The 16,301-nt window shown below is 32.5% G+C and overlaps 2 long non-coding RNA genes across 3 annotated transcripts; both read left to right on the top strand.

Moving 5' to 3' along the window:
* Positions 1–6,775: 6,775 nt before the first annotated feature.
* Positions 6,776–8,244, top strand: LOC116144662. The gene is made up of 4 exons (XR_004130291.1): positions 6,776–6,951; positions 7,574–7,706; positions 7,917–8,047; positions 8,154–8,244. It is a non-coding gene; the product is annotated as an uncharacterized LOC116144662 (long non-coding RNA).
* A 1,714-nt stretch (positions 8,245–9,958) lies between these two features.
* Positions 9,959–11,470, top strand: LOC116144661. Of its 2 annotated transcripts, none has more exons than XR_004130289.1 (5): positions 9,959–10,015; positions 10,116–10,206; positions 10,350–10,645; positions 10,787–10,870; positions 11,165–11,470. It is a non-coding gene; the product is annotated as an uncharacterized LOC116144661 (long non-coding RNA). The 2 variants fall into 2 exon arrangements; XR_004130290.1 differs by having other exon boundaries at positions 10,782–10,870.
* Positions 11,471–16,301: the final 4,831 nt, after the last annotated feature.

Raw genomic sequence — 16,301 nt, 5'->3', positions numbered from 1 at the left:
TGACAATAGCCTTGATGAATTGCAGTCCGATATTACACCACTTTTTAATGAAAAGGTTTGATTGACTTAACGTCTTTACTTCTCATCTTAATTCTTATTTTCTTTATACAATCATTTTTTAACACATAATTTGTGGCATTGATTTATTTATCCCTCTTTGTTGTGTTTTTTTTCTTTTTCCAATGATTTAAAATTTCAATTAAATTTCATTGCTAAGTACTTCTTTCGGTCTCTATACTACGTAATTCTATCAAATTGATTTTATGATGAAATTATTAGAGAGACAAAAGACACTTTTTATTAATGGCATGTCAACTATAAATCCATAAGAATCAATGATTTTTTTTTTTTAAATTCTTTCATATATAGGAGTAAATATTGAACAACAATTAACTTTTGATTGCAGCTTATTTTCTCCAATTTGATGGCCTTGGAACTGAAAGATTTTGTTCTAGAAAGATTTGGGACAACCAACTTCCAAAACTCATGTTCTTCCTCTTATCAAAATTTGACACACTTAATCTTGTGGGGTTTGGAAACATAAAATTGCGTTTCCATCTTCCATTGCCAAAAGCCTCATGCAACTCCAACAACTAAAGATATGGGATTGTAAAGTTTTGAGGAGATTGTTGCAAAAGAAGAAGGAGCAAATGCAGTTGTCAATTTTGTCTTTCTAAATGTAACCCTATTGGAGCTTCAAAATCTACCAAATTTACAGCTTTTATCATGGAAAACATACTTTAGAATGGCCAAAGTTAAAATGTGAAGTTAAGAAATTGTGAACAAATTTCTTTAAATATCTGAACTTCCAAGAAACAATGAGGAGGGTGAACTTCACATTCAGAGTCAAAATCCTACTTCTTGGATGATAAGGTAAGAGTCTCGGTTTAGTTCTTTATTGAAATGACAAAAACCTTCTTTATATATATTAAAAATATGTGGTTTCTAACGCCTCTCATTTTTGCTTGAATAAAAATTTAGAAAAATAATGGTCACTTGAATTTAGACAGTTCTGTTATGAGAATTTAGTCAATTAAACCAATTAAAGTACCAGGTTTAAGAAATTATATCATCCAATATAATCTACAAATCATCAATATGAATTTATTTTTACCAAAAATCTATCTAACATAATATATTATCTTATTATTGAAAACATTCAAGAATACAATTTCAGAATTTAGCACATGAATCATGGGTTAATTACTCAATCAATCCTCCAAGATTTGCTCAAGTCACGACATAGTTTTGTTTCCTTTTAATTACCTTGTACTTCCTTTTATGTAGAGCTTGCACTCGGTATATATTTGTCTAAATTGATCAATGAAAAACAAAGCTTTCACTTGTCCTCTTGTGAATTTTATTTTGTATATATTTTCATGTATATATCAAGGTTATGACTTCTGACCCAACAATTAACTTTGTTTTAAGATTATAAAATCTAGCTATTTGATTTTGTTTGAATGGATATGCAGATCAACTCTGATTTGAGGAAATGGAATTAGAGAATGAGGACGGATTGAATGGCGGAGTAAATCTAAAGCTCTTACATTTGGGATGATGTGTCAACAGATATTCCATTTGAACTCTTTCAAAGATTTGAAAATCTTAAGGAGCTCCCCTATGTAACATTATTTGAAGAGCTATCTTTCCAATCTTCCAAATCTTGAAGTTCTGAGAGTTGATCTTGCGATTGGTTGATGAATTTAATAATACCTACAATAGCATAAGCTTGGGGCAGTTAGAGAAATGAGCATAAATGATTGTTTGGTTTTAGAGGAGATTGTTGCAAAAGAAGGAAGTAAATTCAGGTGTCAATTTGTCTTTCGAATGTAACCTATTGAAGCTTGAAAATCTACCATACTTAAGCTTTCTACCCTGAAAGACATACTTCTGAATGGCCGAATTTGCAAGAGTTGGTGGTGATAAATTGTGACAAATTCACTTCAAACATGTGACTTCCAAGAAATAGTGAGGAGGGTGAACTTAATATTTCAGATCTCTCTTATGTCTTATTCTGTTTATTGAAAGGAAAATTAACTTTCTTCATATATATTACATTTATTCAAAACTTTAATTATGAAATTTTTAACATATTCCCAAGAGGAAAATTTAGAAAAAAAAAAAAAAAAAAAGAATTAATGGTAAGTTGGATTGAACAGTTTTGTTATGGGAATTTAGTCATAAACAATTAATTACTAGGTTTAAAAAATTAGATCATCATATAAATGTTTTTTATTAGAAATCTATCTAACAAATATATTATCTTATTATTGAAAACATTGTCAAGAATAACAATTTCAGATGTCAACACATGAATCATGGGTTAATTACTCAATGCCAAGTCACAACGTATGTTGTTTTCTTTATAAATTACCTTGTATCTTCCTTTTATGTAGAGCTTGCACATGTATATATTTGTCTAAAACTAATCAATGAAAAACAAGCTTTCACTTATCCTCTGGTGAGATTTTGATTTTGTAATATTTCATGTATATATCAAGCTATGACTTTCGACCCAACAATTAACTTTTGTTTTAAGATATTAAAAATTTAGCTAATTTGATTTTGTTTTGATGATGCAGATCAACTCGAATTTGGAGAAAATGGAATAGAAGAATAGAAGAGAATTAAATGGTATATTCATATGGAATTCTTAATAGCTGGCATAATGTGTCAACAATATTTCATTTGAACTCCTTCAAAGATTGGAAAATCTGAGAGAGCTCCCACTATATGAAAACAAATGCAAAGAGTTATTCTTTCCGAATTTCCAAATCTGGAAGTTCTAGAGTACATTCTGTTAGCAACTGATGAGTCTAGTGCCATCCTCACCTCTTTCCTGAATCTTAAAGTTTTAGAGTTTACAACTATGGGTTGATAGTTAATAACACCTTCAACACTAGAAGCTTGGTGCAGTTGAGAGAAATGATGTAGAAAATTGTATGATTTAGAGGAGATTTAGCAGAAGAAGGAGCAAATGTAGTTGTCAATTTTTTCTTTTCGAATGTAACCTTATTGAAGCTGTGTAAATCTACCAGAACTTCAACTTTCTATTCCAAAGACATACTTCTGAATGCCAATGTTGAAGAGTTGGTGTGAAAATTTGTGACAATTCACTGCAAAACATATGAGCTTCCAAGGAAATAGTGAGGAGGTGAACTAAATATCTCAGATCCAAAATTATCTTCTTGGACGACAAGGTACGATTATCTTATTTCATTGTATATTGAAAAGGAAAATTAACTTTCTTCCTATATTTACATTTATTCAAAACTTTAATTATGGAATTCTTAACACTATATTTTTCTAACAAAAATTTAGAAAAAAAAGGAATTAATGGTCAATTGGATTTGAACAATTTGTTACGGGAATTTAGTCAATTAAACCAATTAAAGTACTGGGTTTAAAAAATTAGATCACCAATATAATTCTACAAATCATCAATATAAATTTTTTTTACCAGAAATCTATCTAATAAAATACATTGTCTTACTATTGAAAACATTGTCAAAATACAATTTCAGATATCAGCACATAATCATGGGTTAATTACTCAATCAATCCTCAATGATTTGCTCCAGTCAGGCATATGTTTTGTTTTCTTTCTAAATTACCTTGTGTCTTCTCTTTATGTAAGCTTGCGCTCATGTTATATATTGCCTAAATTGATCAATGGAAAACAAAGCTTTCACTTATCTTCTGTGAGATTTTGATTTTGTATATATTTTATGTATATAAAGCTTATGACTTCTGACCTAACAATTAACTTTTGTTTAAGATTATAAAAATCTAGATTTGATTTGTTTGGATGGATATGCAGATCATTCTAATTTGGAGGAAATGAAATTACAGAATAGGAATGGACGGATTAAATGGCGGAGTCGATGTAAAAATCTTTACATCCGGGATGGTGGTTCAGCAAATCTTCCATTTGAGCTCTTTCAAAGAATTGAAAATCTTAAAGACCTCTACCTATGTAACAATTTATTCGAAGAGCTTTCTTTCCAAATCTTCCAAAACTTGAAGTTCTAGAGTTCACCATTGTGATCGTGTGGAAATAAACCAATTAGCTAGAAGCTTGGTGCAATTGAGTATAAAGAATTGTTTGGTTTTAGAGGAGATTGTTGTAAAAAAGAAGGAGCAAATGAGGTGTCAATTTTGTCTTTCTGAATGTAACCATCTTGGAGCTTAAAAATCTACCAGTACTTACAACTTTCTACCTTGAAGACATACTTATGAATGGCCGAATTTCAAGAGCTGGTGGTGATAATTGTGACAAATTCACTTCAAACCATATGACTTCCTAGAAAATAATAGGAGGGTGAACTTACATTTCGATCCAAAATCTATCTTCTTTGACAATAAGGTACGAATTTTTATTTCATTGTTTATTGAAAACGAAAATAACTTTCTTCATATATATATTTATTATTACATCTTTATTTTTCTTTGGAACGAAAATTGAAAAAAAAAAAAAAGAATTAATGGTAATTTGGTTTTGAACAGTTTTGTTATGGAATTTTGTCAATTAAACCATTTAAAGTACTAGGTTTAAAAAAATTAGATCATCCAACTAATCTACAAATCATCATATAAATTTATTTTACTAGAAATCTTTTAACAAAATATGTGTCTTACTATAAAAACATTGTCAGGAATAACAATTTCAGATATCAACACATGAGTGGTTAATTCTCAATCAATTGTCCAATGATTGCTCAAGTCATGGCTTATTTTGTTTTCCTTTAAATTGCCTTGTATCTTCCTTTTATGTAAAGCTTGCACCCATGTATAATTTGTCTAAAACTGATCAATGAAAAATAGAGCTTTTACTTACTTCTTGTGAGCTTTTGATTTTGTATATTTTTCATGTATAATCAAGCCTTGACTTCTAATCCAACAATTAACTTTTGTTTTAAGATTATAAAATCTAGCTTTTTTGATTTGTTTTGATGGATATGCAGATCAACTCATTTGGAGGATATGGAATTAGAGAATGAGAACAGGTGGAATGGCGAGTCAATCTAGAGCTCTTCACTCTGGGATATGTACAGTAAATTTCCATTAAAAACTTTCAAAGATTTGAAAATCCGAAAGGAGCTCCTATGTGTCAATGTATTTGAAGACTATTCTTTCCAAATCTTCAAAATCTTGAAGTTCTAGATGTATTGGTGTGATAGATTGAGGAGTCTGGGCCATCGCAACTTCTTTCAGAATCTTAAAGTTTTGACAGTTAAAAATTGCAACGGTTATGAAGTTAATAACACTTTCAACGGTAGAACTTGGTGCAGTTGACAAAATGAGCATAATTGAATGTAACATGGTGATAGAAATAGTTGAAAACGAGGAAGATGCAACAATGAGTGTTGAAATTGTTTTTTCCAATTTGAAGAAGTTTCATTTAGAGCATTAGAAAGTCTCACATGCTTTCTCGCTCGGGATTACCTTGAAATTCCCAAATTTGGAAGCTTACATGTGTATAAATGCTCAAGATGAAGACTTTCTCTGGGGAGGCTTAAGCATGCCAAGGTTAAAGACGTTGAATTATAAATATTGTTTCAGAGAGTGATATTGATATAATCATACAACAATTACAAAATAGTAAGTATTCATTTACTTAACAGTATACTTTTTCCATAGACTTCTTCGTTCTCCTTTATTGAATTAATACTAGTAAATCCTTAATGATCTTTATTATTGATTTTCTCTTTAATTAAAATCTTCTATATGAATCAATTATAGACTTTCAAGTATATATAGAGAAGCTATAATATTACAATTTATATTGAAAGCAAGACAAAGGGCATAGGAGTTAGTAACATTAATCAGTATACACCAAACACTATTTTTGTTCTCAAAAGTTACACTTGATTATGTGCTTTTGAAGTATTGAGGTGGTTGTCGAGGAAATTCTCCATCTTCTTGTTTAATTGATAAATTATTATCCATTTAGAGTCTCAAATTTAAAGCAACATTTTCTACAGTTTCTGCTTCTACACTTAATATGATGTTCTTTATTATTACAGATTGTTCGGGGTTTTGAGAAAGATTTGTAGAAGAAAGAAACTGGTAATGTTCATCAACATACAACAAAGTCAAAGTCATATGGTAAGTGTCTCATATTAGTAAGAAGAATAAACTGTAAATGTACCTCGCCACTTATATTTTCTATAGCCAAAGCGGTTTCTCTCTTTATATTTATTGATGTTCACATAGTGGGTTTCCAGTTCCACCATTAATTATATTATCCCTTTAATTAAGCATAGTTCAAAGAATATATAAGTTTTCCCTTGGAAGTGTGTCTAGCTGCTTTCGGAAATTCAATTAATTAAATAGATTTCGGGGTATAAATTTTTTCGAAATTGCAAGGTTAAATATGATATTAATTAAAACTTTGAGGGACTTAGGATAAAGAATTGAAATAGTAGAAGCATACGAGGGACTTTAGTAGCATTATCCGATTGTGTAAATTTATATAAAGAAAATGTAGCGATGGTGATTGCAGGGGTTATACTGAGTTAGGCGTCTCCTTCCTTGGCAGCTAACGGCGATATGATTCCTGTCAAGTCCGCTCTAATATCCGGTTGCTTGGCCTCAGTTTACAGTGAATTTTAAATGAGCCGTATCGACCACGTTCGTCCTCTCCCTTCCATTCTCCGTAACCCTTCAAAATTGTCGACGGTCCCGCCGGCAGTCCAGGCCATTTTCGTCGTCTCAAATACTAATCATTAAAACTAATAGAACATGTGTTTTTATATTTGTTAATGATTTATTTTCACAGATGAGATTGCCAAGCTGCTCCTGATCCTGAATCTGTTCGCAACGATCGGCGAAATTGGTGCCAAATAATGTCGATAGGCTTCAGGCAGATCAGAAGTTGAAAATCGGCATCGTGTTTGACTGGGCTTCAGGCGATAGATGTACACAATGTGATCTCAGGAATTTTAGGTGAGGATCTATATTATCTGTAGTTTTAAAACGTGGTTTGCTTGAAATGTTGTTCGAAAAAATGATTTTTGTGTTTCGTTGGTAATGCTTTGTATGGATTTAGGAGAGGTACAACAAGGATTATGAAGTGCAAATACATTGAATTGCTCCTGAATATACAAAAACCAATTGTTTCTTTCGAGTGAAATTTATAGTTTTCAAAGTATTCAAATGTGGTCAATAGGCATTAATTAATGTTTGTTAGATAAATTATATTTGATGAGATTTACTAAGTCCTTAAAAGTGTATTAGCCAACAGTTAAAATTGTATTTCAATTTGTGCAAGTATAATTTGATAGTGTTTTGATATGGAAAACTGTTTATATACACTGTTAATAGTGTTGTTTTTGTTGGATATGAAGTGAGTTATTAGACAAGTAGAGGAGAGATGTAGTGGTAGTGAAACCTTTTAGGGTATGCAAAATTTAGCATGTAAGTGTTTCTCTTGGATATTGTTGAGAATACGTGTCCTTTATCATTGAACTGGATAAACTGACCTTGATCACACAACAATTACAAAATGGTATATATTCATATACTTAACAATATATTTTTTCTATGGACTTTTTCGTTCTCCTTTTAGATTTAATATTTCTGAGCCAAAACTGAAGTATGCGCGAAGATGAAGACCTTATCTGGAGGAGGCTTAAACATGCCAAGGTTACAAATATTTGAACTGGATGGAGTGCCCTTAGTCGCACAACAATTACAAAAATGTAAGTATGAATTTGCTTAACAATATACTTTTTCTGTAGACTTCTTCATTCTCCTTCATTGATTTAATACTAGTCAATCCTCAATGGTCTTTAATATTGATTTTGTGACTTTTGTCTTTAATTAAAATCCTCTGAGTGAATCAATTATAGACTATCAAGTGTATATAGAGAAACTACAATATTACAATTTTTAATTTTTTAATTTCATAGATGAGATGCCAAGTTGTTCCCAAATCTATTCTCAACAATCGACGAAATTGGTGTCAAATGATGTCGATTATGCTTCAAGTAGATTAGAAGATGAAAATCAGCATCATATTTGTTTGGGCTCTAGGCGACAGGTGAACATGATGTGATCATATATGAAGCTATCGTTTTAAAACGTGATTTGCTTGAAATGTTGTTTGAAAATGTGATATTTGTGTTTCATTGCTGGTTTACTTGCAGGATTGTGCGAGAGGTAGTATCCTATTCAGCAGAGGTTCAGCAAGGATCATGAAGTGCAAATGCATTGAATGGCTCTTGAATATATTTATCCGGCAAGAAATCTGGTACAGTTTAAATTGTATTTCAACTTGTACAAGTATAGTTTGATAGTGTATTGATATGGAAATAAATTGTTTGTATTCCTAGTAATTTGCTTTTGAATAGATTATAAGTTGTAATACTTTGCTATAAAAATAATTATACCAATAATTAGAAAATGTAGCTGGTGGTTTTTTTGAAATTGATAACTGTAGAATTTTAAGCATGTGTGCGTTAGGTTTGGCTAAGTAGAAGTAATGCTCAACTTGATTGTTAAGGTTATATGATTGAAACTCGTGAGACTATTCACTTAATGATTGGATGATTTGGATGGACTTTTTTTTAAGACCATTCATATATATATATGTATAAAAGACTCTTTGAGATAATGATGGATACGTTAACTTATAAAAGTCTTGTTTTTGTTGGGTTTAGTCAGTTATGAGCCAAGTAGAGGAGAGACGTTCAGGTAGGGACATAATGTATGGTCAAAGCCTGTCTTTCTCTAGTCTTGTTCCTTTTCAAAGCCTTTTTTTTTTTTTTTTTTTTCATTTTGGTCAACGCCTCAGTGGTTCAAAAAGCTAGAAATGGAAATTTTTATAGGATGGTTATCTCATATTTTTATATCATGTACAACTGTTTAAAGTTTTTTTGTTGGTTTGGGTTTTGCATGGTTTGGTGCTTTGATGTGTAGTGGTAGTAAAAGTGAAACCCTTTAACCCTTTAGGATATGTAACATTAGAGTTAAGGACCTTCATTAACTATTGGAATTGACTACTGTATGAATTTATGACAGGATAAGGATGACCATGACTAGCAAAGCAGAGTTTTTGGTTATTAAGGAACTGCACGTTTGTGAATTGATTACTAAGTGTAGTGGGGGTGAAGATGTTGAAGGGAAGCAATGGCATGATTATAAATATTGGATTATTGCCAACAAGTAATTTTGTGCTACTAGTTTCTTCATTCTGGTCATACGTCTCAACAGTGGCAATAAGGAGCTATGGGTAAAAATCGTTTAAAAATTAATAGAGTACAATAGATAAAAATATGAAGGGTAGAAGTGAGAAAATCATAACTTCAGGGTACACATGATTGTGAGAATGTAAAAATGGACCAATGGCATGCTTGACTATTCTGCAAGTGCGTGATTCAGAAGAAATATGTAAATAAATTAATATTCTGATTTCTTAGTCATCTTAGTATAAGTCTCTGGGGTTCTGGTTGCTACTTTTTTATGTTTCTTGCGTACCATCAGTCACTAATTGAAGTTTGTAGTTCAAGAGATTTTTGAACTTTATCACCTTGGTCTTACATGGATTCTTTTGAACAAACCTTATTTTGTCAATGCTCAACTTTACTATATGTGCTCATAGGTGTCTGAAGTTCAAACTTTGGCAACTAATATATTGATTTGTTGTTTTCAGGATTTGTACTTGATCCTAACAAATGCAGCCGACTTACCTTGGAAGAGAAAACAGAACTGGTTTATGGCTATCTTAGTTTGATGTCCTAATGTACACAGTTCTGCTTCTGTTTTCTTCAAAGGTGACAGGGGAAGTTTCCTAAAATGGTTACCGGTTGGACGAGTTTGTTCCCTAGAAAACGTCAGCTTCTATAAGCCAAGATGATGCTTACATGAAGGTATTTGTCTAGTTACAATCTCATATTTTGTTCTATTTGCTGCTGGTGCAGTATGAAATGTTCATGACAATGGTTGTTTTAACAGGCAATTTCTGCCAATGGACAAAAAAAGTACCCTTCAAACAGATCTTGTTCTAAAGGTATTTCTCTTTATTGAAGTATAACCATACTTTATTTGGTTGATTTGTATCTGTGCAAATGCTTTAAAATTTATATTTTAACATTTTTACGGCTTCCCAGGTCCTTGGACTCGATATCTGTGCTGACACAATGGTGGGAGGTGAGATGAGAAGAGGCATCTCTGGAGGTCAAAAAAGGGGACTGACTACAGGTAATTTTTTGCAGAAAGGTTGAAAGTTTTAGCATTTTGTACAATGCATCTGCTCCATGTCATCACTTGGTAGTAATGTTTATGAAATAACTGATTTAGAGGATTAGATGCATTTGATGATAATCTTAGAAGATCATATGCAGGGGAGATGGTTGTTGGTCCCACCTATTTATGGATGAAATATCAAATGGTTTAGACAGTTCAACAACATATCGGGTTGTTGCTTGTCTGCAGCAGCTGGTGCATATCACAGATGCTACCATATTGATTTCACTTCTTCTACCAGCTCTAGAGACCTTTTAAACTCTTTGATGACATCATTATGATGGAAGAAGGGAAGGTTGTGTACCAAGAACCACGCGATCAAGTTGTATAATTTTTTGAGGACTGTGGATTCAGGTGTCCTCAAAGAAAAGGTGTAGCTGACTTTCTTTAGGAGGTAAGTACATTACAACTTACAATCACTTCTTTTCCATGCTCGAATGTTTGCTGTTCAGCTTTTATCCTAATTCTTTTTTTTTTCTAGTAGGTAATGTTACTATGCTTTTATTGATTCATAACCTGTGTATTTTCAGTGCAGTTGATCCTTTTGAAAAGGGGTGGATGCGTCGGCTACACTGGACCATTGGGAAAGAATTCATGCAGGCTTATAGGGTATTTTGAGGTTAGTTTCCTATCAATATAGTTGTACTATAATATGTCGAGTAGTAATACTCTTCCCAAATGAAATTCCAAATTTCCCATCCCAAAATGATGTGTCATATCATGTGCGTTGACATATCATTTAACACTGAACTCCTCATTTATGCATCAAAATCACATTCGGTAACACATCACTTGGGATGAAAAACTTGGGTTATCATTTAGGAAGAGTAGTATTGATAATATGCTTTTCCACCTACTTGCTTCTTGTGGCTAGTCTTCCATAAATCTTTGACTAAACAATTTTAACTGATAGGCAATATCTGGGGTGCCGAAGTTAGAGATAACTACAATCCAGCAACATGGATATTAGAGCTCACATCTCCATCTTTAGAAGTTGAACTTTGTGTAGATTTAGCCCAAATATACACAGATTCTGCCTTATATGAGCAACGAGCAACTAGTTTGATGAATTTTCCTTGAATTAAATTAGTGATCACAAGAAGTTTTCTGGTTCCATTTCTTTCTCTTTATATGTGCTGACTATGCCTATTAAGACATAAACACATTTCAAACTTCAAAGTGTAATTTCACTTGTATACTTGACAGAAAACCATGCCGAGTTTAAGGGCAAGGAATTGCTTCTAAGATCACATTCATAATTATTAATTTAATTTAATTATTTTGTCAAAGTTTCCATTGAAATAAATGTTTATTTATTTTCTAATTATATATTCATATTCTATTCTAAACATCAACTTTCTATTCTAAACATCAACTTTCTATCTTTGATTTCCCCGTTTAAATTGTTCTCCTAAAAATAAATAAGTCAAATGCACTAATGCAGTAATTGAATTTGCATATAAAAGTTTAATCAATTTTTTATAATGTGAAGGCCTAAGATTTTTGTCTTAAGTCCTGAAGACCTTAAACTATTAGCAAGCTCGACTATGAGCACATGTACGATATAATATAATTTTTTAAACATGAATACACTTAAATTTTCCACTAATTTTGTGTACTAATAATAACTTTAAGAACCACTTTTTCTATAGTTTTTCAAACACTTCTATTATATTAGTAATTTAAATTTAAAGAAACAGTGTCCTACAATTGATAAATATTCCTTTAATAAGATATTGGAGTAAACTTAATTTAATAAAAGACTATTTGAAAACTATTTCTCAAAGGTATGATTGATGAAGAAACTCCATTAAACATCAGAGAGAACCTGATGAAGAACAAAAGATACATCAGAAGCCTAACTGAGTTTCGTGAAAATAAAGGGATTCATCAAAAGATACATCAGAAGCCTAATTGAGTTTCGTGAAAATAAAGGGAGAAAACATGATGAAAGTAAAGTTAGTGAAGCTGAGAGGGTAGTAATGGAAAAAAAGCTCCTGGTGGTGGGTTAAGACTAGCCTTAGAAGATGAATAATACCTTCTATTAAGGTCTGTTGACTGTAGCTTGAATAANTAATGGGAGATATTTTATATTTGCTTCCGCTATTAAAACAATTGATGTTGTTATTTTCTTTAAACCATATTTTTCATATATAGTCATGTCTTGATAGGTTAATTAAGAAAGTGATATAAATGAGAGGAGAAGTTTTTATTTATTGATTTTCATATAGTACATGTTAATAACCAGGATTTACGTTTTACAATACACAACCTTCCAGGCGTGAATTCTCTACTTTTTCCATCCTAATGGAATACTTAGAGGGTACCCGGCTGGAGGGGGGGTGTTACACAAATGATGTCGATTACGCTTCAAGTAGATTAGAAGATGAAAATCAGCATCATATTTGTTTGGGCTCTAGGCGACAGGTGAACATGGTGTGATCATATATGAAGCTATAGTTTTAAAACGTGATTTGCTTGAAATGCTGTTTGAAAATGTGATATTTGTGTTTCGTTGTTGGTTTACTTGCAGGATTGTGCGAAAGATAGTATCCTATTCAGCAGAGGTTCAACAAGGATCATGAAGTGCAAATGCATTGAATGGCTCCTGAATATATTTATCCGGTAAGAAATCTGGTACAGTTTAAATTGTATTTCAACTTGTACAAGTATAGTTTGATAGTGTATTGATATGGAAATAAACATTTTGTATTTCTAGTAATTTGCTTTTGAATATATTATAAGTTCTAATACTTTGCTATAAAAATAATTATAACAATAATTAGAAAATATAGCTGGTGGTCGTTTTGAAATTGATAACTGTAGAATTTTAAGCATGTGTGCGTTAGGTTCGGCTAAGTAGCAGTAATGCTCAACTTGATTGTTAAGGTTATATGATTGAAACTCGTGAGACTATCCACTTAATGATTGGATGATTTGGATGGACTTTGTTTTAAGACTATTCATATATATAAGACTCATTGAGATAATGATGGATACGTTAACTTATAAAAGTCTTGTTTCTGTTGGGTTTAGTCAGTTATGAGCCAAGCAGAGGAGAGACGTTCAGGCAGGGACTCAATGTATGTTCAAAGCCTGTCTTTCTCTAGTCTTGTTCCCTTTCAAAGCTTTTTTTTTTTTTTTTTTTTTTTCATTTTGGTCAACGCTTCAGTGGTTCAAAAAGCTAGAAATGGAAATTCTTGTTGGATGGTGATCTTATATTTGTATATCACGTGCAACTGTTTAAAGTTTTTTTGTTGGTTTGGGTTTTGCATGTTTTGGTGCTTTGATGTGTAGTGGTAGTAAAAGTGAAACCCTTTAACCCTTTAGGATATGTAACATCAAAGTTTAAGGATCTTCATTAACTATTGGAATTGACTACTGTATGAATTTATGACAGGATAAGGATGACCATGACTAGCAAAGTAGAGTTTTTGGTTATTAAGGAACTGCAAGTTTGTGAATTGACTACTGAGTGTAGTAGGGGTGAAGATGTTGAAGGGGAGCAATGGCATGATTATAAATTTTGGATTATTGCCAACAAGTAATTTTGTGCTGCTAGTTTCTTCATTCTGGTCATACATCTCAACAGTGGCAATAAGGAGCTATGGGTGAAAATCATTTAAAAATTAATAGAGTACAATAGGTAAAAATATGAAGGGTAGAAGTGAGAAAATCATAACTTCAAGGTACACATGATTGTGAGAATGTTAAAACGGACCAATGGCATGCTTGACTATTCTGCAAGTGCGTGATTAAGAAGAAATATGTAAATCAATTAATATTCTGATTTCTTAGTCATCTTAGTATAAGTCTCTGGGGTTCTGGTTGCTACTTTTTTATGTTTCTTGCGTACCATCAGTCACTAATTGAAGTTTGTAGTTCAAGAGATTTTTGAACTTTATCACCTTGGTCCTACATGGATTCTTTTGAACAAACCTTATTTTGTCATTGCTCAACTTTACTATATGTGCTCATAGGTGTCTGAAGTTCAAACTTTGGCAACTAATATATTGATTTGTTGTTTTCAGGACTTGTACTTGATCTTAACAAATGCAGCCGACTTACCTTGGAAGAGAAAACAGAACTGGTTTATGGCTATCTTAGTTTGATGTCCTAATGTACACAGTTCTGCTTCTGCTTTCTTCAAAGGTGATAGGGGAAGTTTCCTAAAATGGTTACTAGTTGGACGAGTTTGTTCCCTAGAAAACGTCAGCTTATATAAGCCAAGATGATACTTACATGAAGGTATTTGTCTAGTTACAATCTCATATTTTGTTCTATTTGCTGCTGGTACAGTATGAAATGTTCATGACAATGGTTGTTTTAACAGGCAATTTCTGCCAATGACAAAAAAAGTACCCTTCAAACAGATCTTGTTCTAAAGGTATTTCTCTTTATTGAAGTGTAACCATACTTTATTTGGTTGATTTGTATCTGTGCAGATGCTTTAAAATTTATATCTTAACATTTTTGTGGCTTCCCATGTCCTTGGACTCAATATCTGTGCTGACACAATGGTGGGAGGTGAGATGAGAGGAGGCATCTCTGGAGGTCAAAAAAGGAGACTGACTACAGGTAATTTTTTGCAGAAAAGTTGAAAGTTTTAGGCTCCGTTTGTTTCGTTTTTGGGAATACTATTATTAGTATTCCCAGAAAAGTTAAATAGTAAAATTGCAAAAACTCACAATATTATTTAATATTATTCAACTTTTTTTAAACCCCCTAAATTTGTTAATTTAGTTAAATACCCTTAAATATTTTTTTCAAAATTGCAAAAACACCCCTAAACCCACATTATACCAAATTCCGGCCACCACTGCTGGAAGTTGGCCGGAATCTGATATAATGGCGTACTATCGGCTAAATCTGGTCGGTAGTGCGCCGATCTAGCCTTTTTCGGCCAAATCCACGATGGATCTGGCCAGAAAAGGCCAGATCTAAGGCCAAAGATCTAGTCGTTGACGGCCAGATCAACGACGACCATACGTTGGCCGTCATTGACGAGCAAATGCGGTCAGATCTGGCCGTCAATGGCCAGATCCACCGTGGATCTGGCCGGCAAAGGCCATATCGGTGCACGACCGGCAAGATCCAGCAGATCATGTGTCGATATTGCGACTCCGGCCACCCTCCGGCGATGGTGGCTGACTGTGATTATTCAATGAGTGGGTTGGACGTGTTTTTGTTAACTTTTAAAGTTTTATTATAGGGGTGTTTAGTAAATAAATAAACATAGGGGGTATTTTTATTAATTTCCAAATCCTATATCGTAATACCTGCCCAATTCAACTTTTTTTAACTTTTTTCAAAAAACTTTTCTAAAAAATGCAAAAAAGTGAACCAAACGGAGCCTTAGCATTTTGTACAATGCATCTGCTCCATGTCATCACTTGGTAGTAATGTTTATGAAATAACTGATTTAGAGGATTAGATGCATTTGATGATAACCCTTAGAAGATCATATGCAGGGGAGATGGTAGTTGGTCCCACCTATTTATGGATGAAATATCAAATGGTTTAGACAGTTCAACAACATATCAGATTGTAGCTTGTCTGCAGCAGCTGGTGCATATCACAGATGCTACCATATTGATTTCACTTCTTGTACTGGCTCCAGAAACCTTTTGAATTCTTTGATGACATCATTTTGATGGCAGAAGGGAAGGTTGTGTACCAAGAACCATGCGATCAAGTTGTATAATTTTTTGAGGACTGTGGATTCAAGTTTCCTCAAAGAAAAGGTGTAGCTGACTTTCTTTAAAAGGTAAGTACATTACAACTTACAATCACTTCTTTTCCGTGCTCGAATGTTTGCTGTTCAGCTTTTATCTTAATTCTTTTTTTTTCTAGTATGTAATGTTACTATGCTTTTATTGATTCATAACCTGTGTATTTTCAGTGCAGTTGATCTTTTTGAAATGGGGTGGATGTGTCTGCTACATTGGACCATTGGGAAAGAATTCATGCAGGCTTATAGGGTATTTTGAGGTTAGTTTCCTATCAATATAGTTGTACTATTATATGTCGAGTAGTAATACTCTTCCCAA

This window comes from Pistacia vera, unplaced genomic scaffold, assembly GCF_008641045.1.
Source record: "Pistacia vera cultivar Batoury unplaced genomic scaffold, PisVer_v2 Contig45, whole genome shotgun sequence".
NCBI lineage: Eukaryota > Viridiplantae > Streptophyta > Magnoliopsida > Sapindales > Anacardiaceae > Pistacia > Pistacia vera.
Note: the sequence above shows the minus strand (reverse complement) of the source record. Positions and strands in the feature narration are given on the sequence as shown.